This window comes from Lissotriton helveticus, chromosome 4_1 (genome assembly GCF_964261635.1).
Source record: "Lissotriton helveticus chromosome 4_1, aLisHel1.1, whole genome shotgun sequence".
NCBI classification, from domain to species: Eukaryota; Metazoa; Chordata; class Amphibia; order Caudata; family Salamandridae; genus Lissotriton; species Lissotriton helveticus.
The window spans coordinates 26875902-26902568 of record NC_136063.1 but is presented as its reverse complement, the minus strand read 5'-3'; the positions used below and the strand labels follow the sequence as shown (position 1 = coordinate 26902568).

Here is a 26667-nt window from a genome sequence, read left to right as displayed (position 1 = left end):
GGCATCAGTGCCCTTCTTCTCAAAGGAGGACTCTAAGGTAAGAATTAGAAAGTGATACCTCTTTCCATCCTATTTCAGAGGGTCTGTGTGGGGCCTGAGCTTCATGATGTGTTCCCAAAGGACCTTCAGGTCAATCAGCGTGAGCGAATTCCCTGCAGCTAGATGTGAATTTTCTACTCAAAGCCAGGATCTGGATGTTGGCACCCGGTACCCGTTCCTTGGCGAACGTGTGGCATCCAATGGGGATATGATGATTCAGGGGGAATACTGCGACATCTTTTGTCTTTCAACCAGAATGTTATCTGTGGCTGCGCTGCGGTTTGTCTCAATACTGTAGTTAAAAAAAGTAAAAATAGTGGAGATAAAACTATCACCCTATTTACAAGAGGGTGCTAACATACATAATCGCATGTTAGCACCCTTTTCCCCAACACCTCCCTTTGCATCTCTAAAGAGATGCAAAGTGGGCATCACTGGGTGTACCACGGATGGACTACCTTGCAAATATCGCTGATGTTCACATCGTGACATTTACAAGGCTGCCCCAGCATTTTAGCACACGTTAGTTTTCGGAGAATACCACTGTTTTTTCCCAAAAATAACGTCTGCTAAAATGCAGACTTACCTATCCCTAACATTGGGGTGGATTATGGTGATACGACCCTGTGGGTCGTATCAGCAAGGTTTTTGCCATTTTGCAGGGAACAATGCTGGAAAACCCGCGATGTTCCCTGCAAAAGGGCGATAACCTCACTATCTCTGGAATTTTTATCACCCTCGAGAAACGCGTTGTTAATAACGCGCTACCACGGTGATAAATTCCAGAGATAGCCTGCAATAACAATATTATCGCTAAGCACGGCCAGCAATAATTATCGCTGGCCTTTGATAATATGCCCCCAAGCTGTTTATTGCTGACTTTCTCCATGACCTTGGCTGTGTAGGGTAAAAGGGAGATAGGACGGTGGCTTGATAGTTGAGTGGAGTTTGCTGAAGTCTTATTTTGCAGTGCATTGGCCCTCGTGGGTTTCCAGGCATTCAGGAACATTTCACAGGTGTTGGAGTTGTCGAGCATGCGGGTGAGGACATGCTGATAGGGGAGGCAGCTATATTATAGATGTGCAGATTTCTGTTGGAGAACCAAAGTGGATGGTCCTCATGAGGTTGGCTGTTTCTTAGATGGTTACATTTTCCCAAGTAGTATTTCCATGAGTGTTTATGGGGATGCTCAGTGTGAATGTGTGGTTGAAGTTTTTATAGATGGGTTTTATTCTGTTGATGAAGAAGTTTGAGAGGCTGACACATACTTCATGCGAGGAGATGCTGTTATATGTGGTGAATGCTCATGAGGGGAAATCTGATGATTCTGAAGATGTATTAGTCACTATTGAAGCTGTTTTCTATGCATTCTGCTAGGACCTTTTTAATTTGCTGATGGTAGCATCTGAAGGTTTCTCCGCACATCTCTTTGTAATTTTCACAGTGGTTTGTTCTCCATTATCTTCCTAATTATTTGTAGTGTTGTTTTGTTGCATGTAGTTCCTCATTATACCAGCTCCCCTGCTTTTATGTCCTCCTTTGTGTATTGTGTTCTGAGGTGCATGGGAGTTAGCAGAGGCTGTGATCCATTTGTCAAGATGTTTGATGTCGCTTTTGAGGTCATTAGTAGGGTTTAGCTTGTTTGGGTGCAGGGCGTTGAGCAAATTGTATTCTCACATTCTTCTCTAGCTGTGTCTGCATTTTGAAAACTGCATTCTGGAGGTGGAGATCTGTGACAAGATTATTTGTGCATATTTGCTCTGTAGCAGTTTGTTGTGCTGCTAATGTGTTCTGTTGTTTTTAGGCCATATTATGTTTGTTTATTTGTTCTGTAGTTTTACCACTAAGACGGTAAAATTACGCTACTGCAGCTCATCAGCCACTTAGGACACCAGCCAGTCTAAAACTGTGAGTGCCAACAAGGCTCATTTTATGTGATGTGTCCCACAGCATCTGCCAGCTTTTATCTGAATAGTTTGTGACATAGCTGAAATGCTGCAGTATCACCAACGCTAGTCAGGTGTCCTTCAGCTGTAGATTGAGACCTTGTCAATTTTAGCCTGCGGTTCTTGAGCAGTAGACGAGGGCCTTCAGTGGTTGACTGTGGCCTTGCTTCTGTTAGCCTAGGGCCTTTAGTGATAGACCACAGCCTTGCCAATGGTAGCCTGTGGTTCTTGAGCAGGAGATAAGGGCCTTCAATGGTTGACTGTGGCATTGCCTTTGTTAGCCTAGGGAATGTAGTGATAGACCACAGCCTTGCCAATGGTAGCCTGCAGTTCTTGAGCAGGAGACGAGGGTCTTCAATGGTTGACTTTGGCATTGCCTTTGTTAGCCTTGGGCCTTTAGTGATAGACTACAGCCTTGCCAATAGTAGCCTGCGGTTCTTGAGCAGGAGTCGAGGGCCTTCAATGGTTGACTGTGGCATTGCCTTTGTTATCCTAGGGTATTTAGTGATAAACTACAGCCTCGCCAATGGTAGCCTGGCTTCTCCAACAGGAGACTAAGGCATTGCCAAAGTTAGTCTGGGAGTAGGAGGGGCAAGCAAGTGAGCGAGCAGAGTGTGGTGTGTGGCGTGAAGCTTATGGTGGATGTGATTTGACCGGTGGGCTACCTCAATGCGAGAACCATCAGTTGCTGCCTTACCTGCCGCCTCCATTTGTCTCAATTTGACTCAATTTCTTCTCTGCTGCTTTCTAGCGGTTGGAGCTCCAGTGTAGTTATTAAGCTTAGCAATAAGTTGGGAAGGTGCTTGTCGCATAGATTAGTCTAAGAGCAGCTGGTGATAATTATTTTTTTGTTTTTGTTTTTCTGTGTTTTATATAGCGTGAACTTGACCCAAGGGTATCAGATATCAGGGTACTTTACTTGAGCTCCAGTTGCGTTACACAAGGACACATTCATTTTTTTGTTAGGCAGGGGGAGATCAAGTGATTTGCCCAGAATCACAGGACATTGAGCGTTGTTGCCAAGACTCGGACCCGGTTCCTCAGATTTGAGGCCGACTGCCCAAGCTGTTAGGCCACATATTCTCCCAATAAATTGGGATATCTGGGAAATGTGATTATAACGTTTTAACTGAGGTGGTTTTTGTTTAACAATTTTGTTTCAATGAGCGCTGTGTAGTTGCAGGTGGTTACTGGTGCTTGGACCTGGACTCAAAATATTGAAATGCTGAGATGCTGAAAGTTTTTATCCCAAGCAGGGGTCTGGTAGGGTGGTTGTTAGACTGGCCATATTGGGTTGAGCCGGTCCTCACGGAGACAGCCCTGCCAGGTCAGGGGGTGGTCTGGGTGCTTGGATGTTTGCCCCCTCATACCTTGCACCAATTACTGCAAGCAGTAAGCCCCCCAGGACAGCAGGCGCATCAAATTCTAAAAACTTACCAAGCAAGTCGGATTCCAGTTGAACGCAATCAACTGAACTCATTTTCCCCTTTACAGGGTGGGTGTAGGCCTCTCCTAGTTGGCCTACTTTATTTTGGAACATTAAAATCGGATGCCATTGAGGTGTTAGCGCTCCGGACATTTAATGTATATCTCTGGTTCAAAAGCTTCTTCTGTCAGTTCTCCCAAACGTCTAATAACATTTAAAAAAACAGTCAGTGTTCACGTGTTTATTGTTCCAGTTAATTAAAACCATTACAATTTGTCCTCTACATAAAATAAATCAACAGTAAAATGTTTGTAAATTTGCTTTAAACCATAAAAAGCCTTTTGTTGTTACTTAATAATATTGAAGTATGTACATGGATGTATAATATGCTATCAAAATATCAGTTAATAATACGTATGTACAAGCCACCCGGTACACATTACTGGGCCGTGATTGGTCAGGGTAAGAAGTCCCAGTCCCATCTGTCTTTCCTCAGGTCTCATCATCCCATTCTGTGCCTGTTCTCAAAGATTGGAAACGGGGTAGGGAATAAGGAATTGGAGATGGCTTCTGGTTCATGCTGAACGTTGACGTTAATTCAGATATGGCTTTGCCCCAGGGTGTCTCTTTATGCCAGATTAGTCAAATTGGCCACAGCTCTACTCTGGCTGCTTCCCTAAGCCTCTCTAATACATTATGCTGTCCTACAGAAGCAGTAGAAGTGGATGTGGAGATGTGTGGGATGTAGGGGCTGCACCCATGATGAACATTGCTGGCAACAACTTTGAGTCCGAGACTAGTTCCCCGTATCCCATGGTTCCCTCCGGTGACCAAGATGCTGTTTCTGCGCCGGAAAATCTGCAACTCAAGGAGATCTCTCGAGATACTCAAGGGGCCATGTGTGATTTTGTGCAATGGGGACCATGGTCTATCAGAGGACTATTACCTGCCATTCACTGCTGGTCTTATAGAGAAGAAGCAGATGAGGGAGGCCAATTTATTGCTTCAGATATGAACTTGAACCCACCTTTGCATTGTCTACATTGCAATCCATCATTACCAGCTTAGTATAGTTTTACACCATCTTTGAGGGTACCTTTATTGGGCACAATCAACTCTTTGAACTATGATTTATCTGTGTCCACAGGGGCTCAAGTACTTGTACAGTTGTTTAATCAGGAGGAAGAAGGGGCAGGGAGGGGGAGGCTAAAATCCAATATTTTATTGTGCATTGCAATGGTTTTATCTTATATTCTGGCCTTATTGGATAGATTAGATGCTGATTCTGATCATGTGCTGAATGTATTAACTCCAGTTTTATTGGGGTTCAGCACCTTACCTCTTTTGGTCTTTGCCCAAGGAATGAATAAAAAGGTATTCTCATGCCTTTCAAACAAACATTGTGGCAAAAAGTGGGATGAAAGAAATTGGAATTCAGATGGGTGACCTATGCGGGTCTTAGGGTTTACATTTCTATTTCTGGGCAACCTAATGGTAATGCCAAGACCACTAAGGAGGTTGAAAATGTGATTTTTTCTTCCTCCTTGAATCTTTTGTCAGCAAAATGCCGTCAAGAGGTCCAAAGTGCCAATGTAACTGCAATCGAGAATCCCCTTTGTATTTTTCCCATGTCTAGAAAAAGGAGATCCCCCTCCTTCTGGTGTTGTTGTTCCCCCAGATGATCATTCTAGTGCTCATTCTCCTAGAGCTCCCACAAATAGTGTTTCTCCTGTGAATGGGGCCCCTTGTACTATGGTAAAACGCCTGAAGGGGAAATGAAAATAACTCAACGCATTATGAAATGTAAGTCTAAAAACGAAGGTTTTCCAATGTTTTAGAAGCGTATCCTCCATTATTCAGCGGCCTAAAGCAGAAGTGCAGGATTAGAAGGTGATTCTCCTGAAATAATTTTTATGTGCACTTCTCCTCATATACTAGAAATAGAAAACTTCGACCACCATCAGCAGGAGTTGGGGTTACTTTTGGATATGGGGGAACCTGTCCATAGTAATTAGAGTGGTAAGAGAGTGTGCTTAGTGAAAAAGGATATTGGGTTAGGGCTGTGGATATAAAATTCTTTAGCACTGCTGAATGTAGATTCAGGGTCCACAAAAGATCTTTTTTAGTCTCCCTTTGTGGGGAATTATATTCATGCACTGCTCCTAAGGGGAGGGTCTTCCTTTATATTCATCCGTACAGCCCCCTTACTGTAGTAACTGAGTCCAGACGTGTAGAGGATCTTTAGATGTTTATTTGTAGATAGTTTCAAGTCATCCAGTTAAATCCAATACAAGACCAATACAAAGACCCCACCAGGAGCAGCCAGGATGGAGCTCAGCCGCCCTTCTCAACTGACATCTCTGGCTCCCAACATTCTGGAATACATCATTGGATAAACATTCCACTGGCAGAGCAAGAGATTGCATGCATAACAACAAAGACATGATATAACATATCCCCTTTCCTTTCATATAAAAACAATAAAGAAAGAGAAGAGAGAGAACACCAAGATAGAGGTATGAGTAAATAAGAAACATCTCAAACCATGAGAGAAAAGAGCAACCAAAAGAAGATGCGAAAATAAAAGTGAAGACAACAGAGAAGAAAGACAAAAGGTGAGAAAGCCATCCTCCCTTTTACCAAAACAACAGAAACGGAAAAAGAAAACACCAACGACTACCCCAAGATATACTTGCTGGCCAGGCAAGTATAAAAACAGACCAGTCATACCAGACACTAACAAAAAGTAGGAGAAGAAAACCTCCAATGAACAAAAGTACACCACAGTAAGAGAAAGACATAGAAAACTAAATAAGAATAGAATCCAGAATCCACAGATGACAACAATAAAAATGTCAAAATGAAAACTGGGCTGTAACAGGAAATAGTGAGACAATTAAAATAAATCACTCATACTTCCCATGAATTAAAATCTCAATATAATAAATGATGACGTTGAATACCAATTGAAAGCTGAAAACAAAACACATTAAATTTGAGAAAATCCCCAATTGGTATTTAGACCAAATACCCTGTAAAGGTAATATTGTAATAAACAGGTGGTGAACGGGTGCACACTGTGCACAGAACTGATGAGATCAAACCCAATACACACACCACGTTGAAATATTGTGTACTGTTGGGGACTAAAACCCAAACAACACACCGTAAGTAGGGTAAAAACATAAAATTGTTGTGCACTGCCAAGAAGGAAATACCCTGGAGGTAATTTCCTGTGCACTAAACAGATGGGACTGTAACCCATGTGAAACCCCATGTGGAGGCAGAAATGTTGTGCACCATAGTAATGGGAATGTAACCCATGTGAGACACCTCATGTAGAGGCAAACATGCTGTGCACCGTAGAGATGGGAATGTTACCCATGTGAGACACCTCATGTAGAGGCAAACATGTTGTGCACTGTAGAGATGGGAATGTAACCCATGTGAGACACCTCATGAAGAGGCAAACATGCTGTGCACCGTAGAGATGGGAATGTAACCCATGTGAGACACCTCATGTAGAGGCAAACATGCTGTGCACCGTAGAGATGGGAATGTAACTCATGTGAGACACCTCATGTAGAGGCAAACATGTTGTGCACTGTAGAGATGGGAATGTAACCCATGTGAGACACCTCATGTAGAGGCAAACATGTTGTGCACTGTAGAGATGGGAATGTAACCCATGTGAGACACCTCATGTAGAGGCAAACATGTTGTGCACCGTAGAGATGAGAATGTAACGCATGTGAGACACCTCATGTAGAGGCAAACATGTTGTGCACTGTAGAGATGGGAATGTAACCCATGTGAGACACCATATGTAGAGGCAAACATGTTGTGCACCGTAGAGATGAGAATGTAACGCATGTGAGACACCTCATGTAGAGGCAAACATGTTGTGCACTGTAGAGATGGGAATGTAACCCATGTGAGACACCATATGTAGAGGCAAACATGTTGTGCTCCGTAGAGATGAGAATGTAACGCATGTGAGACACCATATGTAGAGGCAAACATGTTGTGCACCATAGAGATGATAATCTAACGCATGTGAGATACCTCATGTAGAGGCAAACATGTTGTGCACCGTAGAGATGGGAATGTAACCCATGTGAGACACCATATGTAGAGGCAAACATGTTGTGCACCGTAGAGATGAGAATCTAACGCATGTGAGACACCTCATGTAGAGGCAAACATGTTGTGCACTGTAGAGATGGGAATGTAACCCATGTGAGACACCTCATGTAGAGGCAAACATGTTGTGCACTGTAGAGATGGGAATGTAACCCATGTGAGACACCTCATGTAGAGGCAAACATGTTGTGCACCGTAGAGATGAGAATGTAACGCATGTGAGACACCTCATGTAGAGGCAAACATGTTGTGCACTGTAGAGATGGGAATGTAACGCATGTGAGACACCTCATGTAGAGGCAAACATGTTGTGCACCGTAGAGATGAGAATGTAACGCATGTGAGACACCTCATGTAGAGGCAAACATGTTGTGCACCATAGAGATGGGAATGTAACCCATGTGAGACACCATATGTAGAGGCAAACATGTTGTGCACCGTAGAGATGGGAATGTAACCCATGTGAGACACCATATGTAGAGGCAAACATGTTGTGCACCGTAGAGATGGGAATGTAACCCATGTGAGACACCATATTTAGAGGCAAACATGTTGTGCACTGTAGAGATGGGAATGTAACCCATGTGAGACACCTCATGCAGAGGCAAACATGTTGTGCACCGTAGAGATGAGAATGTAACCCATGTGAGACACCTCATGTAGAGGCAAACATGCTGTGCACCGTAGAGATGGGAATGTAACGCATGTGAGACACCTCATGTAGAGGCAAACATGTTGTGCACTGTAGAGATGGGAATGTAACCCATGTGAGACACCTCATGTAGAGGCAAACATGTTGTGCACCGTAGAGATGGGAATGTAACCCATGTGAGACACCTCATGTAGAGGCAAACATGTTGTACACCGTAGAGATGAGAATGTAACCCATGTGAGACACCTCATGTAGAGGCAAACATGCTGTGCACCGTAGAGATGGGAATGTAACGCATGTGAGACACCTCATGTAGAGGCAAACATGTTGTGCACTGTAGAGATGGGAATGTAACCCATGTGAGACACCTCATGTAGAGGCAAACATGTTGTGCACCGTAGAGATGGGAATGTAACCCATGTGAGACACCTCATGTAGAGGCAAACATGTTGTGCACCGTAGAGATGGGAATGTAACCCATGTGAGACACCATATGTAGAGGCAAACATGTTGTGCACCGTAGAGATGGGAATGTAACCCATGTGAGACACCATATGTAGAGGCAAACATGTTGTGCACTGTAGAGATGGGAATGTAACCCATGTGAGACACCTCATGCAGAGGCAAACATGTTGTGCACCGTAGAGATGAGAATGTAACCCATGTGAGACACCTCATGTAGAGGCAAACATGCTGTGCACCGTAGAGATGGGAATGTAACGCATGTGAGACACCTCATGTAGAGGCAAACATGTTGTGCACTGTAGAGATGGGAATGTAACCCATGTGAGACACCTCATGTAGAGGCAAACATGTTGTGCACCGTAGAGATGGGAATGTAACCCATGTGAGACACCTCATGTAGAGGCAAACATGTTGTGCACCGTAGAGATGAGAATGTAACCCATGTGAGACACCTCATGTAGAGGCAAACATGCTGTGCACCGTAGAGATGGGAATGTAACGCATGTGAGACACCTCATGTAGAGGCAAACATGTTGTGCACTGTAGAGATGGGAATGTAACCCATGTGAGACACCTCATGTAGAGGCAAACATGTTGTGCACCGTAGAGATGGGAATGTAACCCATGTGAGACACCTCATGTAGAGGCAAACATGTTGTGCACCGTAGAGATGAGAATGTAACGCATGTGAGACACCTCATGTAGAGGCAAACATGTTGTGCACCGTAGAGATGGGAATGTAACCCATGTGAGACACCTCATGTAGAGGCAAACATGTTGTGCACCGTAGAGATGGGAATGTAACCCATGTGAGACACCTCATGTAGAGGCAAACATGTTGTGCACTGTAGAGATGGGAATGTAACCCATGTGAGACACCTCATGTAGAGGCAAACATGTTGTGCACTGTAGAGATGGGAATGTAACCCATGTGAGACACCATATGTAGAGGCAAACATATTGTGCACCGTAGAGATGAGAATGTAACGCATGTGAGACACCTCATGTAGAGGCAAACATATTGTGCACCGTAGAGATGAGAATGTAACGCATGTGAGACACCTCATGTAGAGGCAAACATGTTGTGCACTGTAGAGATGGGAATGTAACCCATGTGAGACACCATAAGTAGAGGCAAACATGTTGTGCACCGTAGAGATGAGAATGTAACGCATGTGAGACACCATATGTAGAGGCAAACATGTTGTGCACCGTAGAGATGAGAATGTAACGCATGTGAGACACCTCATGTAGAGGCAAACATGTTGTGCACTGTAGAGATGGGAATGTAACCCATGTGAGACACCTCATGTAGAGGCAAACATGCTGTGCACCGTAGAGATGGGAATGTAACGCATGTGAGACACCTCATGTAGAGGCAAACATGTTGTGCACTGTAGAGATGGTAATGTAACCCATGTGAGACACCTCATCTAGAGGCAAACATGCTGTGCACCGTAGAGATGGGAATGTAACGCATGTGAGACACCTCATGTAGAGGCAAACATGTTGTGCACTGTAGAGATGGGAATGTAACGCATGTGAGACACCTCATGTAGAGGCAAACATGTTGTGCACCGTAGAGATGGGAATGTAACCCATGTGAGACACCATATGTAGAGGCAAACATGTTGTCCACCGTAGAGATGGGAATGTAACCCATGTGAGACACCATATGTAGAGGCAAACATGTTGTGCACTGTAGAGATGGGAATGTAACCCATGTGAGACACCATATGTAGAGGCAAACATGTTGTGCACCGTAGAGATGAGAATGTAACGCATGTGAGACACCTCATGTAGAGGCAAACATGTTGTGTACCGTAGAGATGGGAATGTAACCCATGTGAGACACCTCATGTAGAGGCAAACATGTTGTGCACTGTAGAGATGGGAATGTAACCCATGTGAGACACCTCATGTAGAGGCAAACATGTTGTGCACTGTAGAGATGGGAATGTAACCCATGTGAGACACCTCATGTAGAGGCAAACATGTTGTGCACCGTAGAGATGAGAATGTAACCCATGTGAGACACCTCATGTAAAGGCAAACATGCTGTGCACCGTAGAGATGGGAATGTAACCCATGTGAGACACCATATGTAGAGGCAAACATGTTGTGCACCGTAGAGATGAGAATGTAACGCATGTGAGACACCTCATGTAGAGGCAAACATGTTGTGCACTGTAGAGATGGGAATGTAACCCATGTGAGACACCTCATGTAGAGGCAAACATGTTGTGCACCGTAGAGATGGGAATGTAACCCATGTGAGACACCATATGTAGAGGCAAACATGTTGTGCACTGTAGAGATGGGAATGTAACCCATGTGAGACACCTCATGTAGAGGCAAACATGTTGTGCACCGTAGAGATGAGAATGTAACCCATGTGAGACACCTCATGTAGAGGCAAACATGCTGTGCACCGTAGAGATGGGAATGTAACGCATGTGAGACACCTCATGTAGAGGCAAACATGTTGTGCACTGTAGAGATGAGAATGTAACCCATGTGAGACACCTCATGTAGAGGCAAACATGTTGTGCACCGTAGAGATGGGAATGTAACCCATGTGAGACACCATATGTAGAGGCAAACATGTTGTGCACTGTAGAGATGGGAATGTAACCCATGTGAGACACCTCATGTAGAGGCAAACATGTTGTGCACCGTAGAGATGAGAATGTAACGCATGTGAGACACCATATGTAGAGGCAAACATGTTGTGCACCATAGAGATGATAATCTAACGCATGTGAGATACCTCATGTAGAGGCAAACATGTTGTGCACCGTAGAGATGGGAATGTAACCCATGTGAGACACCATATGTAGAGGCAAACATGTTGTGCACCGTAGAGATGAGAATCTAACGCATGTGAGACACCTCATGTAGAGGCAAACATGTTGTGCACTGTAGAGATGGGAATGTAACCCATGTGAGACACCTCATGTAGAGGCAAACATGTTGTGCACTGTAGAGATGGGAATGTAACCCATGTGAGACACCTCATGTAGAGGCAAACATGTTGTGCACTGTAGAGATGGGAATGTAACGCATGTGAGACACCTCATGTAGAGGCAAACATGTTGTGCACCGTAGAGATGAGAATGTAACGCATGTGAGACACCTCATGTAGAGGCAAACATGTTGTGCACCATAGAGATGGGAATGTAACCCATGTGAGACACCATATGTAGAGGCAAACATGTTGTGCACCGTAGAGATGGGAATGTAACCCATGTGAGACACCATATGTAGAGGCAAACATGTTGTGCACCGTAGAGATGGGAATGTAACCCATGTGAGACACCATATGTAGAGGCAAACATGTTGTGCACTGTAGAGATGGGAATGTAACCCATGTGAGACACCTCATGCAGAGGCAAACATGTTGTGCACCGTAGAGATGAGAATGTAACCCATGTGAGACACCTCATGTAGAGGCAAACATGCTGTGCACCGTAGAGATGGGAATGTAACGCATGTGAGACACCTCATGTAGAGGCAAACATGTTGTGCACTGTAGAGATGGGAATGTAACCCATGTGAGACACCTCATGTAGAGGCAAACATGTTGTGCACCGTAGAGATGGGAATGTAACCCATGTGAGACACCTCATGTAGAGGCAAACATGTTGTGCACCGTAGAGATGAGAATGTAACCCATGTGAGACACCTCATGTAGAGGCAAACATGCTGTGCACCGTAGAGATGGGAATGTAACGCATGTGAGACACCTCATGTAGAGGCAAACATGTTGTGCACTGTAGAGATGGGAATGTAACCCATGTGAGACACCTCATGTAGAGGCAAACATGTTGTGCACCGTAGAGATGGGAATGTAACCCATGTGAGACACCTCATGTAGAGGCAAACATGTTGTGCACCGTAGAGATGAGAATGTAACGCATGTGAGACACCTCATGTAGAGGCAAACATGTTGTGCACCGTAGAGATGGGAATGTAACCCATGTGAGACACCTCATGTAGAGGCAAACATGTTGTGCACCGTAGAGATGGGAATGTAACCCATGTGAGACACCTCATGTAGAGGCAAACATGTTGTGCACTGTAGAGATGGGAATGTAACCCATGTGAGACACCTCATGTAGAGGCAAACATGTTGTGCACTGTAGAGATGGGAATGTAACCCATGTGAGACACCATATGTAGAGGCAAACATATTGTGCACCGTAGAGATGAGAATGTAACGCATGTGAGACACCTCATGTAGAGGCAAACATATTGTGCACCGTAGAGATGAGAATGTAACGCATGTGAGACACCTCATGTAGAGGCAAACATGTTGTGCACTGTAGAGATGGGAATGTAACCCATGTGAGACACCATAAGTAGAGGCAAACATGTTGTGCACCGTAGAGATGAGAATGTAACGCATGTGAGACACCATATGTAGAGGCAAACATGTTGTGCACCGTAGAGATGAGAATGTAACGCATGTGAGACACCTCATGTAGAGGCAAACATGTTGTGCACTGTAGAGATGGGAATGTAACCCATGTGAGACACCTCAAGTAGAGGCAAACATGCTGTGCACCGTAGAGATGGGAATGTAACGCATGTGAGACACCTCATGTAGAGGCAAACATGTTGTGCACTGTAGAGATGGTAATGTAACCCATGTGAGACACCTCATCTAGAGGCAAACATGCTGTGCACCGTAGAGATGGGAATGTAAAGCATGTGAGACACCTCATGTAGAGGCAAACATGTTGTGCACTGTAGAGATGGGAATGTAACGCATGTGAGACACCTCATGTAGAGGCAAACATGTTGTGCACCGTAGAGATGGGAATGTAACCCATGTGAGACACCATATGTAGAGGCAAACATGTTGTCCACCGTAGAGATGGGAATGTAACCCATGTGAGACACCATATGTAGAGGCAAACATATTGTGCACTGTAGAGATGGGAATGTAACCCATGTGAGACACCATATGTAGAGGCAAACATGTTGTGCACCGTAGAGATGAGAATGTAACGCATGTGAGACACCTCATGTAGAGGCAAACATGTTGTGTACCGTAGAGATGGGAATGTAACCCATGTGAGACACCTCATGTAGAGGCAAACATGTTGTGCATTGTAGAGATGGGAATGTAACCCATGTGAGACACCTCATGTAGAGGCAAACATGTTGTGCACTGTAGAGATGGGAATGTAACCCATGTGAGACACCTCATGTAGAGGCAAACATGTTGTGCACCGTAGAGATGAGAATGTAACCCATGTGAGACACCTCATGTAGAGGCAAACATGCTGTGCACCGTAGAGATGGGAATGTAACCCATGTGAGACACCATATGTAGAGGCAAACATGTTGTGCACCGTAGAGATGAGAATGTAACGCATGTGAGACACCTCATGTAGAGGCAAACATGTTGTGCACTGTAGAGATGGGAATGTAACCCATGTGAGACACCTCATGTAGAGGCAAACATGTTGTGCACCGTAGAGATGGGAATGTAACCCATGTGAGACACCATATGTAGAGGCAAACATGTTGTGCACTGTAGAGATGGGAATGTAACCCATGTGAGACACCTCATGTAGAGGCAAACATGTTGTGCACCGTAGAGATGAGAATGTAACCCATGTGAGACACCTCATGTAGAGGCAAACATGCTGTGCACCGTAGAGATGGGAATGTAACGCATGTGAGACACCTCATGTAGAGGCAAACATGTTGTGCACTGTAGAGATGGGAATGTAACCCATGTGAGACACCTCATGTAGAGGCAAACATGCTGTGCACCGTAGAGATGGGAATGTAACGCATGTGAGACACCTCATGTAGAGGCAAACATGTTGTGCACCGTAGAGATGGGAATGTAACCCATGTGAGACACCTCATGTAGAGGCAAACATGTTGTGCACTGTAGAGATGGGAATGTAACCCATGTGAGACACCTCATGTAGAGGCAAACATGTTGTGCACTGTAGAGATGGGAATGTAACCCATGTGAGACACCATATGTAGAGGCAAACATGTTGTGTACCGTAGAGATGGGAATGTAACGCATGTGAGACACCTCATGTAGAGGCAAACATGTTGTGCACTGTAGAGATGGGAATGTAACCCATGTGAGACACCTCATGTAGAGGCAAACATGTTGTGCACTGTAGAGATGGGAATGTAACCCATGTGAGACACCTCATGTAGAGGCAAACATGTTGTGCACTGTAGAGATGGGAATGTAACCCATGTGAGACACCTCATGTAGAGGCAAACATGCGGTGCACCGTAGAGATGGGAATGTAACGCATGTGAGACACCTCATGTAGAGGCAAACATGTTGTGCACTGTAGAGATGGGAATGTAACCCATGTGAGACACCTCATGTAGAGGCAAACATGTTGTGCACCGTAGAGATGGGAATGTAACCCATGTGAGACACCATATGTAGAGGCAAACATGTTGTGCACCGTAGAGATGGGAATGTAACCCATGTGAGACACCATATGTAGAGGCAAACATGTTGTGCACCGTAGAGATGAGAATGTAACGCATGTGAGACACCTCATGTAGAGGCAAACATGTTGTGTACCGTAGAGATGGGAATGTAACCCATGTGAGACACCTCATGTAGAGGCAAACATGTTGTGCACTGTAGAGATTGGAATGTAACCCATGTGAGACACCATATGTAGAGGCAAACATGTTGTGCACCGTAGAGATGAGAATGTAACGCATGTGAGACACCTCATGTAGAGGCAAACATGTTGTGTACCGTAGAGATGGGAATGTAACCCATGTGAGACACCTCATGTAGAGGCAAACATGTTTTGCACTGTAGAGATGGGAATGTAACCCATGTGAGACACCTCATGTAGAGGCAAACATGCTGTGCACCGTAGAGATGGGAATGTAACGCATGTGAGACACCTCATGTAGAGGCAAACATGTTGTGCACTGTAGAGATGGGAATGTAACCCATGTGAGACACCTCATGTAGAGGCAAACATGTTGTGCACTGTAGAGATGGGAATGTAACCCATGTGAGACACCTCATGTAGAGGCAAACATGTTGTGCACTGTAGAGATGGGAATGTAACCCATGTGAGACACCTCATGTAGAGGCAAACATGTTGTGCACCGTAGAGATGAGAATGTAACCCATGTGAGACACCTCATGTAGAGGCAAACATGCTGTGCACCGTAGAGATGGGAATGTAACCCATGTGAGACACCATATGTAGAGGCAAACATGTTGTGCACCGTAGAGATGAGAATGTAACGCATGTGAGACACCTCATGTAGAGGCAAACATGTTGTGCACTGTAGAGATGGGAATGTAACCCATGTGAGACACCTCATGTAGAGGCAAACATGTTGTGCACCGTAGAGATGGGAATGTAACCCATGTGAGACACCATATGTAGAGGCAAACATGTTGTGCACTGTAGAGATGGGAATGTAACCCATGTGAGACACCTCATGTAGAGGCAAACATGTTGTGTACTGTAGAGATGGGAATGTAACCCATGTGAGACACCTCATGTAGAGGCAAACATGTTGTGCACCGTAGAGATGAGAATGTAACCCATGTGAGACACCTCATGTAGAGGCAAACATGTTGTGCACTGTAGAGATGGGAATGTAACCCATGTGAGACACCTCATGTAGAGGCAAACATGCTGTGCACCGTAGAGATGGGAATGTAACGCATGTGAGACACCTCATGTAGAGGCAAACATGTTGTGCACTGTAGAGATGGGAATGTAACCCATGTGAGACACCTCATGTAGAGGCAAACATGTTGTGCACTGTAGAGATGGGAATGTAACCCATGTGAGACACCTCATGTAGAGGCAAACATGTTGTGCACTGTAGAGATGGGAATGTAACCCATGTGAGACACCATATGTAGAGGCAAACATGTTGTGTACCGTAGAGATGGGAATGTAACCCATGTGAGACACCTCATGTAGAGGCAAACATGTTGTGCACTGTAGAGATGGGAATGTAACCCATGTGAGACACCATATGTAGAGGCAAACATGTTGTGTACCGTAGAGATGGGAATGTAACCCATGTGAGACACCTCATGTAGAGGCAAACATGTTGTGCACCGTAGAGATGGGAATGTAACCCATGTGAGACACCATATGTAGAGGCAAACATGTTGTGCACTGTAGAGATGGGAATGTAACCCATGTGAGACACCTCATGTAGAGGCAAACATGCTGTGCACCGTAGAGATGGGAATGTAACGCATGTGAGACACCATATGTAGAGGCAAACATGTTGTGCACCGTAGACGATGGGACTGTGACCCATGACACACCTAGAATATAGGCAACAATGTAGTGAATCATAGAGGTGGGACTGAAACCCAAACACCTAGAGACTGGAGTTGTGCACAAAATGGGAGAAAACCCCAAAGACACCCTATGTAAGGTTAAAAACCCTTTGGACAGACACACCAGTGCGTGTAAAAGAGCGTGTAAAAGATAACTATATTGTACGTGAATGTACTTTGAGAAAGAAAATACAACGTGTGGCAACATATAAAATGTGTTCTGAAGGTTAATTATGCCCAAAAGACTCTGCACAAATTAACATAAAATAACCTAACCAGTCTTGTAGCTATGCATGTATCAAAACCTAATACAGTACTTAAACATTAGGTATTGAAGTTAAATGAAGGTGAAAATCGTACTGTAAAAGAATTAAAAAGAAATAATGTCACCAGGATGAAAGAAGTGATCATTCTCAAAGTCAAATGTCTTACAATAGGATCCATGAAGTTTTAAAAGGATCACTAAAAAGAAGCAGTACCTGGGGAGCAATTAAAGAATCTGTTGCACCGTAGTCCAAAAACACGAAGATAAGCAGGAGAAATTCCATCACCGCAAAGATCACAGAGGAATGAACTGCAAGAGACGTTTCTTCAACGTGACGCGTGGTTGCCATGGAAAACAAACGGTGGTGCCTGCGCGCACTCCCGCTTCAAATAAGCAGTACATTGGTAAAACTCCACTACTGCCAAACAAAAGATGGCGGCACGCACAGTGACGCCGTGCCGGATGGCTACCAGCATCACTGTGCAGTGAAACATTCCCAGGCAGCAGTGTTGGCAAGAAGGAAGCGTCACAAAGTCATGAAAGGGAGGAGGAGAAACAGCGCGTGAGCCCATTTTCAAAAGGTAAGGCTCGCGCTGATGAGAGCAAGGACTGTAAGAAATGACGTTTTTTTTTTTCCTTATGGCGCAGTTACAACGTGGTCACAAAATTACCCAAAAACAAAGCACCAAACACACTAGGGAGATGTAAAAAAAGGTCCAATAGTCAGTCAGTCAATAAGGGAGATGGGTGCCTGGCAGCAGGCAGGTAAGAGGACAGGATCAAGAAGGCAATAAACACGTGTGTGCTTTCTTTCTTGCTAAGGTGCAGATGTTCCAGGCCGTCCTTCTCAGCTTGCCCGGCACCAGCCCTGCCACGTCCCCCGCTCTGGAACCACTATCCAGAGAGTGAATGGGCCATGGGAAGATTATATAACCTCCAAAGTCCAGGCTAACCTTGTTATCCGATGTCTCTCAAATTAATTGTCCTTATGCTTTACCTAGTGTTGTATTAAAAATTTAAAAAAAACATTGTGTAATTGTTGAATAAAGGTTATTACACGGTTGGCACTCATTCAATAAATGCTGAATACATTTTCCAGCTAATGCTTCCCTGCCTCTCCATTGACTCCTGCATACATGTTTTTGTCCCTTTTGTTGACCTTGGTGTATCCCTTTCCAGGTCACTGTTGCAGCTGGCAATACTTACCTTCAGTGAGAAAGTTGTGATATGTGTCAGTCATAATGCTGATTCTGCAAGATGAATCTCTTGACAAGGAGTGCATTGAGATCCGAACCCTGATTACATAGAGAGTTTGGTCCCTCAGCACACTGCAATGAGGCTTTTGTCTTTTTTTTCAAAATCTATATTGATGAATAATTAATACATCATACTGATCCTGATAAGCTGAACCGCAGACCCCTCAATGCACAGGACCATAAATGCTCTTACTCACACTGTTTCTCAGTGTCCTGCTGTGACCTGTCACTCTGATTAGGCACAGCCAATGGCAGCATCTATGGCAGACATTAGCACTTTAGGGACATGCGCACTGGCATTGTTCTCTGCTGCCATCTGGTGGCAGTGACTGTGCCTCAACTTACAACTGTTCCTTCTCGCTTTCCTTTTCAAATCAGTTGTGCGCATACTACATGCATAGTTTTCTATATTCATTTGAGCTTTAGTACAATTTGTCAAAGCTTTGTAGAAGAAAACATGCATTTTCAGCAGTAATAATGAGAAAAGAGGGTTACTTTTGCGGAACACAACAAGGTGTAATGGCGCAGATCAGCCTGAAAGTCGCATAGCCAGGGCCTGTCGCGCCCAAGAATGATGCATACTCACCCCGGCTTATCCAGTATGAGACTAAGCCTGTGGCATTTGTCTTGATTATTTATATCCTCTAGCCACGCTTGGCCGTCGGATTGCGTCGGTGGATCAAGGGTCATCCATGGGGATCCTGGTTGTTACTGCATTCCTCCAATGTTCAACCATTCTTCCTTGGATCGTTGGGTGGCACACACAGACTCACAGCCATAGGCTGGGTGTTGAATTTGTTTGTAGGGATGGCTCAGATTTACGTGTGGTGCTGATATGGCTTCTTGGCCGCCTTCCTTTCCTGAGGGCACCATGGGTTGGGCTGGAGGGTGCATGGTGCTGACCTCAGTCACTTGTTGCCTTGCAGTGGGCGGCCTGATCCCCAACTCATTCGATCTTTCCTCTCGATGTCTGGCTTCATCCCACTATGCCTATTCATCAAGGTCACTGAGCCCCCACTCTCTTGAATCATGACAAGTTCTGAGTCACAGTTTCTGTGTCTAGGCCGGAAGACACCATGGTCCTTTTGGGGGTTTGAGCTTGCTGAGGCCTGCTTACTTTATCATTTTTCCTCTTCCTTCTGCTTTGCATGCCAGTGCGGTCAAGGATTCACGCCCTCCATGCAGAACTCATGGGAATAATGTCAGGTCCTTATTCTTGCAGCACCAAGGCACTTGATGAACACCGTGTTGTGCAGTGAGGGGTGCTTTTGTACCCCTGCAGGAAGCAATGTGGCATGATTCCAGATTGAAGACTTTGTCAACCGCTAGGCTCATCATTTTGTTCAGTGCGCACATAAATCGTTCAACATATCCATTGGCCTAGGGCCACTGGGGAGTGGGTCTCAATTACTTCTTTAAACTCTGTTCCCTGAAAGCAGGGGCCATAGTCTGGATTTCTTTGGAGGTGCCAAATATCCACAAAACTGTTCAGGAAGAGGGTTGGCCTTGCAGAAGCTGTTGATTCTGTGAGCTCTGTTACTGGGTGCAACTAGCATCATTGTCAGGTGCCCTCCCAGGAAGTGGTTGAGGTCCAGGCTGACATTTCTGCAGGGGGGATTTGCAGCTTTCTTCTGTGGCTACTGGTGCCATTGGCCCGCTCATCATCTGACCTGCCATGCAGTTCTTCACCAGGTCATCAAATGATGCGTACAGGCTGAGGAACCAGACCTTTTTTCTCAGGCGAGGCTTCTTCATCGCTGTTCCCTGGTGACCTGCATGCTATCAAGACAACTCTCTTGCACAATGTTGCTGGCATCACCATGTGGTGGCCTCTGCAGAGTAAGCCGCCTGGTGCTACACTCAGCTCATTTTGCAACCTCCACAGCTGGGATTGCGGTTCCCTGTCCTTGGGTATCCACTTGTTGGCATCTCTCAGGAAAGTATTCCATTTCCACATTCCTCCCTAGAGGTTGGCGATGACCTTTTGGAGTGATGCCTCTTCTTGGGTGGCTGAGCTCCTGCCGAGACACTGACTTTAGTCAGGCATGATGACTCATAATCTATCCAGAGTCTTCAGAACCTGGTGCTGTGGTCATTTGCAAAGTCTGCTGACCTGCTGGTTGTTGAGATAGGAAGCCAGCTAGATTCTTTGCTCCAAGGCCTTATGCACCTGTAAAACGGTACCACTGTAGCTGCACCCCCCATTGTGTAATGCTCGGTGGCAGGGTGAAGCAATCCCACCGAATAATGCAACCATTATTTCTTGTAATTACCATGAACCCGCGGCCACACAAGTATGTATGAAAGTGTTTGCACCCCCAATTAATGGCCAGGACCTGCCTTTCGATGTGTGCATATTGAGTGTCTGTTGAACTGAGCGCCCTGGTGATGAATTTGATGGGAGCCCAGTGGCCTCTTCTCTTTCCGGGGTCAATACCTCTCCAAGCCCCACCGGGCTGGCATCAATTACCTGTTCTGTTCCTCTCCATAGGCATCGTTGAGCAGGGCTTGCTTCACGTTTTTGAAGGTTTTGGCTTCTTTGTTGCTCCAGGCCGTCTTCACAGACATCTTTGTCAGGGCTCAGAGCGGGTTCAAAAGTGTTGGGAGTCTGGGAATTAACTGGAAGCAAGTAGTTGGGGAGTGGGCTAGGGGCCTGGTTTATGGCTTCTGACTCCTTCCTGGGGTCTACTTTGATTCTGGTGACAGCATAGCCAAACATTCACTCTGTGGCTAAACAATGAGCTCTCCTCCCTGTGTAGTGTAAGGCCGTAGTTCCCGAGTCATTGTAGTACAGACCGGAGGCGGTGGTGGTGGTGGTCCTCTCAGGTGTATACGTTTGTCTTGGTTGGTGCTAGTGGTGGTCTGGGTTTTAGGGGCGGATCCTGTTTGATACCAAAGACATTCTTGGTTGTTCCTGAGTCTATCTGAGCCATTTCAGTTACTGCTTTGTGGCGCATGAGCTTCAGGCTTCCAGCTGCCTTTTGCCAGAGTGCTGTATGTAGAGCTTAATTTGAGCCAATATCTGTCAGTGGAGGCCTAAGGCACTCATTTTTAGGTGTGATCACAAATGTTTCTGAATCACCTCTTTCCCAAGAGTAAGGGAAAAAAAACACACAATGGAATGATGGAGGAAGAGAAAGAAGAAAGCATAGTAAAAAAGAGAGAATGTGGAAACATCCAAGAGTGAGGTAGAGGGTCGGGGAGTGGCTGGTAGTCGATTAAAGCCTGGGGCAGATTCAAGGGTATGCAGTCCTGCTGACATGCGATAGTGCTGCCCACAGACTTCAAAGGTGAGGTTTGGACACTGGCACTTGCTCTCTTATAAATTAACAAGTGCTTGACTTCAGGAAGAAATGTTCCTCTTCAGAAGGTTCTTCATTTGGGTCTTGGCATGCCCACGCAGTGTGGCTCCTAGCGCGGCACCAGACCTCATCCTCAAGAGTGAGGCTCCAGTTTGCTGTTGACAGTATGGCTCTTCCTTTACCTTTTCCACAGTTGTGCTGGACAGGCGCCTGTTGAATGCTCCTCCCTTCTTCAATTCTGGCAAGGGTTCCCAGTGCTGCGCTTGGTGGTGCTCGACTGCCTCGGGATCTCTCTGTTTTAATCCCAAAGCAATTCAGAAAAAGAGATTATAATAACAAAATGTTTTGGGTTTTCACTTATAACTGTTTGTGGGCTACATGAAAACTTTACACATTGGCTTTAAGTCAAGCCTTTTTTCTCAAAAAAAGCATGCAATTCTTTTAGCGAAATGAGAAGGAAAAAATAAATTAAGCGGCCGGTCAATGTCCAAGTCGATGTACAGGGGTCCATTCCTTTTGGAACTGAAGCCCTCACACACCCGGAAGGGTGCCGTGCTTCATCATAGGGCGATGCTCATCATCGGGCTGGCGCTGCAATGCCTGACGGGCACCTGCAAGGGAGGTCTTTGACTGAGACCTTTTGTTCCAATGTGAAGTGAGATGTGGGGCTACCAAGTGCAGATTGGTGGTACAGTGAGTATATAAGAAAATTGTGATATTAAAGAAGACTAATTAGGTCTCTAATGTACTTGTCTGGATAAAAATGTGTGGATAGCAGTAAATACAATGATCCCTGATAGCTCTAAAATCAAGGTCTAAATGTTTTGTGCCGTGTTAGTCAGAAATGATCAAGTGGCATTTCATCAGGACCAGAAAGAATCTAATCTACACAGTGGATAGAATGCAATTCTTGTCCAGGATAATCCACAAACATTAAACCTAATTGTGGAATAACTTAATGCAATGATTTATAAAAGAACCAACTTCGAAGAAAGATATCAACAGGAATATGTGACACTGTAGGGACACGCCAGCAAAGACAAGATGTCGAAGTGCAGCTTGCAGAAGATTCAAAACATGCTGCTAAGGGGATACTGCGACTAGCACAGTGAAGTACACAATCAAACAGCAAATATGTGGCACAATTCAAGGTGAAGACAGGCCATGGGATTTCACACATGATGTATGGAGGACATATCACTCACCCAGTTAGGGTGACTTGTTAGCCTCCTCGAGTGGGGCCAGGATAAACGCTTAATTAAACGTGCTGGAATAAACAAGCATTTGCAATGAAATAGGTCTCTCATTTGCACTCTTTATACTTATAGTCATTGCTTAGGAGAAGAAAGGCTGGCCATAAAAGAGGCACAGCTACTTCCAGCCTTCTCATAAGCAATGACTATAAGAACAAAGTGCGTGTTTACACACCACTTGCGCGTTTTCAAAGCACATAAATAAAAGGCATTATCATTTACAATGCCAAGAACTCAAACTGTTGCAAATGCTTGTTGAGCTCTGAGATGGAGGCAGCAGCAACCATGGGAAGGCAGGGACTGTGATGCCAGGCCGTGCCTCTCAAAAGCTGGAGGGAGGAAGAGACAGCTGCAGTCAAAACAGACCTTGGTCTTTGAATTCACAACAAATGTGGCAAGATAAGAACAATATTTACAGCCCTGTTTACAACAGAGCTCGGTAAACCAGTGCTACATCTTAAAGAAAGGGATAGTGCCCACAGGCTCTGAGCAACAACACATGTAACAGAGGCAGACCTTGAAAATGGGTGGACCTTTTAAAGCCCTTATCCTGAATACAGCATCACTGGGCGGGGTCTGGTTATTCTTGTTTGCGCATCTGTGGTCCGTGCTGCTCCCTCTTGAAGTTCTCGGACTTTATAACCACCAAGGAGCACATTACCAAGCCCCTATGGCCGCCACAACGTCACTTTTTGTGACGTTATTGTGGCCATAGTGTCAGCACTCGATTACCAAGGCAGAGTTAAACCACATAACGTGGCTAAAACCCACGTTAAGTAGCTTAACTCTGCCTTGGTAATAGGGCCCCTTTCACACTAAAATTGGCGTGAAAGGGGCATGCAGTGGGTGTTGCAGTGGCCGTTCCACAACAACATCCATTCACTTTGACGCTGCCACCTATTATCAAGAGAGGCGATAATAGTTGGCAACGCTGAACTAAAGACAAGGAAGATCCTGGTCCTAAGGGGGCGAAACTAGGAGAAATGCTTAATTTCTCCTTGTTCTTGCTTTCCCATGTGTGCTGTACATAAACAAACCTTTTTTTTAAATGCCGTTTTGTAACTGACATGTGTGCTGCATGAAGCAGCACACATATGGTGCAGCCTGGCGCTTCCGAAGTGGCAATGAGAGGCATTAAGCCAAGGCGGCTAACACCTCTCACTGCCACTTTCTAGATTATATGCCCCTGAGTTCCCTGTTTTTCCCTTGAAATCCAGATTATGCCTATTTCTGGTTGGTGCTGTGATGCAGAGTTGCACTTCAGTGAGGTCCTTAAGTTAAAGGTTAAAGGAGAGGGTTTCAGTTTCAGACTGTCACGTTTGGGGAAATGACCACACAACCAGAGACTCCTATGCTTGAACCAGGCGAGTTCCCACTTCTAAGCAGTAGAAAACACCATCCGTAGTCGAGAACTCCGCTGATTGTACGAGGGGTGGGCGGAATTTGCATAGACGTGCTACGTAAAACTCTGCAAAACGGTAAAAATATCTGTGAGCATGTAGAGTTCCGCGAACACGCAGATTTTCGTGTTCCGCCCGTTCGCAAGGCTTTTTTCCTGTTCATGAACCCTGTTTGCGTGCTCAGGGGGAAATATCTTGCGAACACACATTTTGAACGTGTGAACAAGCAAAAATTTCTGCGAAGCCGCGGATCACGAGTTTTAGGCAATACCGCCTTCTCTGCGGAATGCGAAATTACCCGAATTCTGCAAGCTGAACCGAATTTACCGCCCAAACCTATGTATGATGTGGCAGAAGCGTAAGGGGTTCATTGATTAGGAAGTGACGTGTATTAATTATATTCTTATATCTCGCGTTTATTAGTTCCGTATGTCAGTAGGTGATTTAGTTCAGTGTTGATCTGCTTTGCATTCTGGCCCTTGTAGTCTTGATTTTATAATAGAATAAACAGGACTTCTGATCCCATACAGTAATGCAGTTTAATCCTGGGCCCGGGAATCTTGAAAGCACTGTGCCTCCACTGCAGTGTCCAGGTTGACGCGGACCGAAGGGAGTTAACATAGAGATAAAACGATTACCGACCCGAACTCTTCACCCGAGCTCTCTGCAGTGCCTAAAACACACACACACTCTTATCTAAAGTGCAACAACATTTTACGGAAGGCAATTTCATTTCTGGGTGTCTCTGTGTTAACCTCACACAGTTTCACCAGACAACAGTGATAACCCCAGATAAAGAAGCGATCAGCAGGCGTGAGAGAGTTATCTGTCCGGCAGCAAAACATAATCGTAAAATTCACTGGGATGCATGACATTCTGATATTTGACAACTTTGTGCAATCTTATGGGTGTTACAAAAGCCGGATGCACAGTATTATCCGAAAAGGGATATAACGCACTGTGTATCGAACCTATAAATAATACACAGTGGTTGTAGGTAAAGACACAACTCTCAGAGCCTGTTTCCTAACAAAAGTCCATTATACGTGCAGTCTAGCATAGGAACGGGTGTAGACAATGACACTCATCGATGTATGTATACACAAACATACATTCTGTGTGACAAAATCAAACAAGGGAAACAAAACTTGTAAGAATCAATGTACAGTAGCTTTAAAAATGGACTTTGGTGGCACACACAGCGTGGCCTTAAGCTAATAGGAATCTATTAAATCGCTGGATGTTAATCATTCAAGTGAATTTGCTATAATGCTTTGTAAAGTCATATTTGAGAGGGTATATTCTTTTTTTAAGTTTAAAGTTTATTAAAGAAGAGATTGTGACAACAAAATAATACAGCAGCATATAAATGAAATCACAATGTAAGAATATTGTAAATATGAAATAAAGGAAAAGGTATCAGTAATAAGAAAAAAGGGGAGGAGGGAAGAAAAAAGGAGGGGAAAAAAAGGAGGGGAAATGGGGGAGGAATGTGAAAAAACCTTAAACTTCATTACATAGAATCAAAAGAATAGGAAGCATATTGAGACCATAAACGGTTAAAAATACAAAAGCTAATAAACTATATTAAAGGAGTAGTACTGACTGAGAATCTAGGACTAGACTAAAAAGACAACAAACAATTCATGGAGGTTTTTTAACTTCATCCGAGGAGTTGACTGTATTAGCGGCAGATGAAGCTATATCCGTTAGGTAAGTGGATAGAGGGAGCCATAACAGGTCTCTTTTAATAGATACAGATATAGGCGTAATATTACTTGTATCCAATCTGTGATGAAAATAAACAGCATTCCACCAGGCTCTAAAAGTAACTTTATCTGCTTGTCTCCAATTGGAGGTTATTAAATGAAGGGCTATTGCTAATAATACGTCAATTAAAGAAGGGTTAGGGGCCGGATGTGGCCATGAAGGTGATAAAAAACCTGGAAAGATGTTAGCGAGAGAAAAAGAGATTTGGTTGTGGAAAATTGTATTAATTTGGGACCAAACTAGAAACCAAAAATGGGAGATAGAGGGACATTCAAAAAGCATGTGTTTTAGATCGGCAGATGGAGCCTTGAATGACCAACAAGTTGGTAATATTTCTGTAGAAAAGGAGGTAACCTTCACTGGGGTGAAAAGAAGATGTTTGTATATAAAGAAAAGAGTCTGAGATGTTTTTGGG

General features: G+C 44.7%; 1 protein-coding gene across 1 annotated transcript in view; it reads left to right on the top strand.

Moving 5' to 3' along the window:
- LOC144828293 (uncharacterized) overlaps positions 1-18123 on the top strand; it is a 224236-nt gene extending 206113 nt beyond the window's left edge. The window contains exon 4 of the mRNA XM_078686373.1: positions 18094-18123. The gene's annotated coding sequence lies outside the window, so the exon portion shown is untranslated. The remainder of the gene's footprint in view (positions 1-18093) is intronic.
- Positions 18124-26667: the final 8544 nt, after the last annotated feature.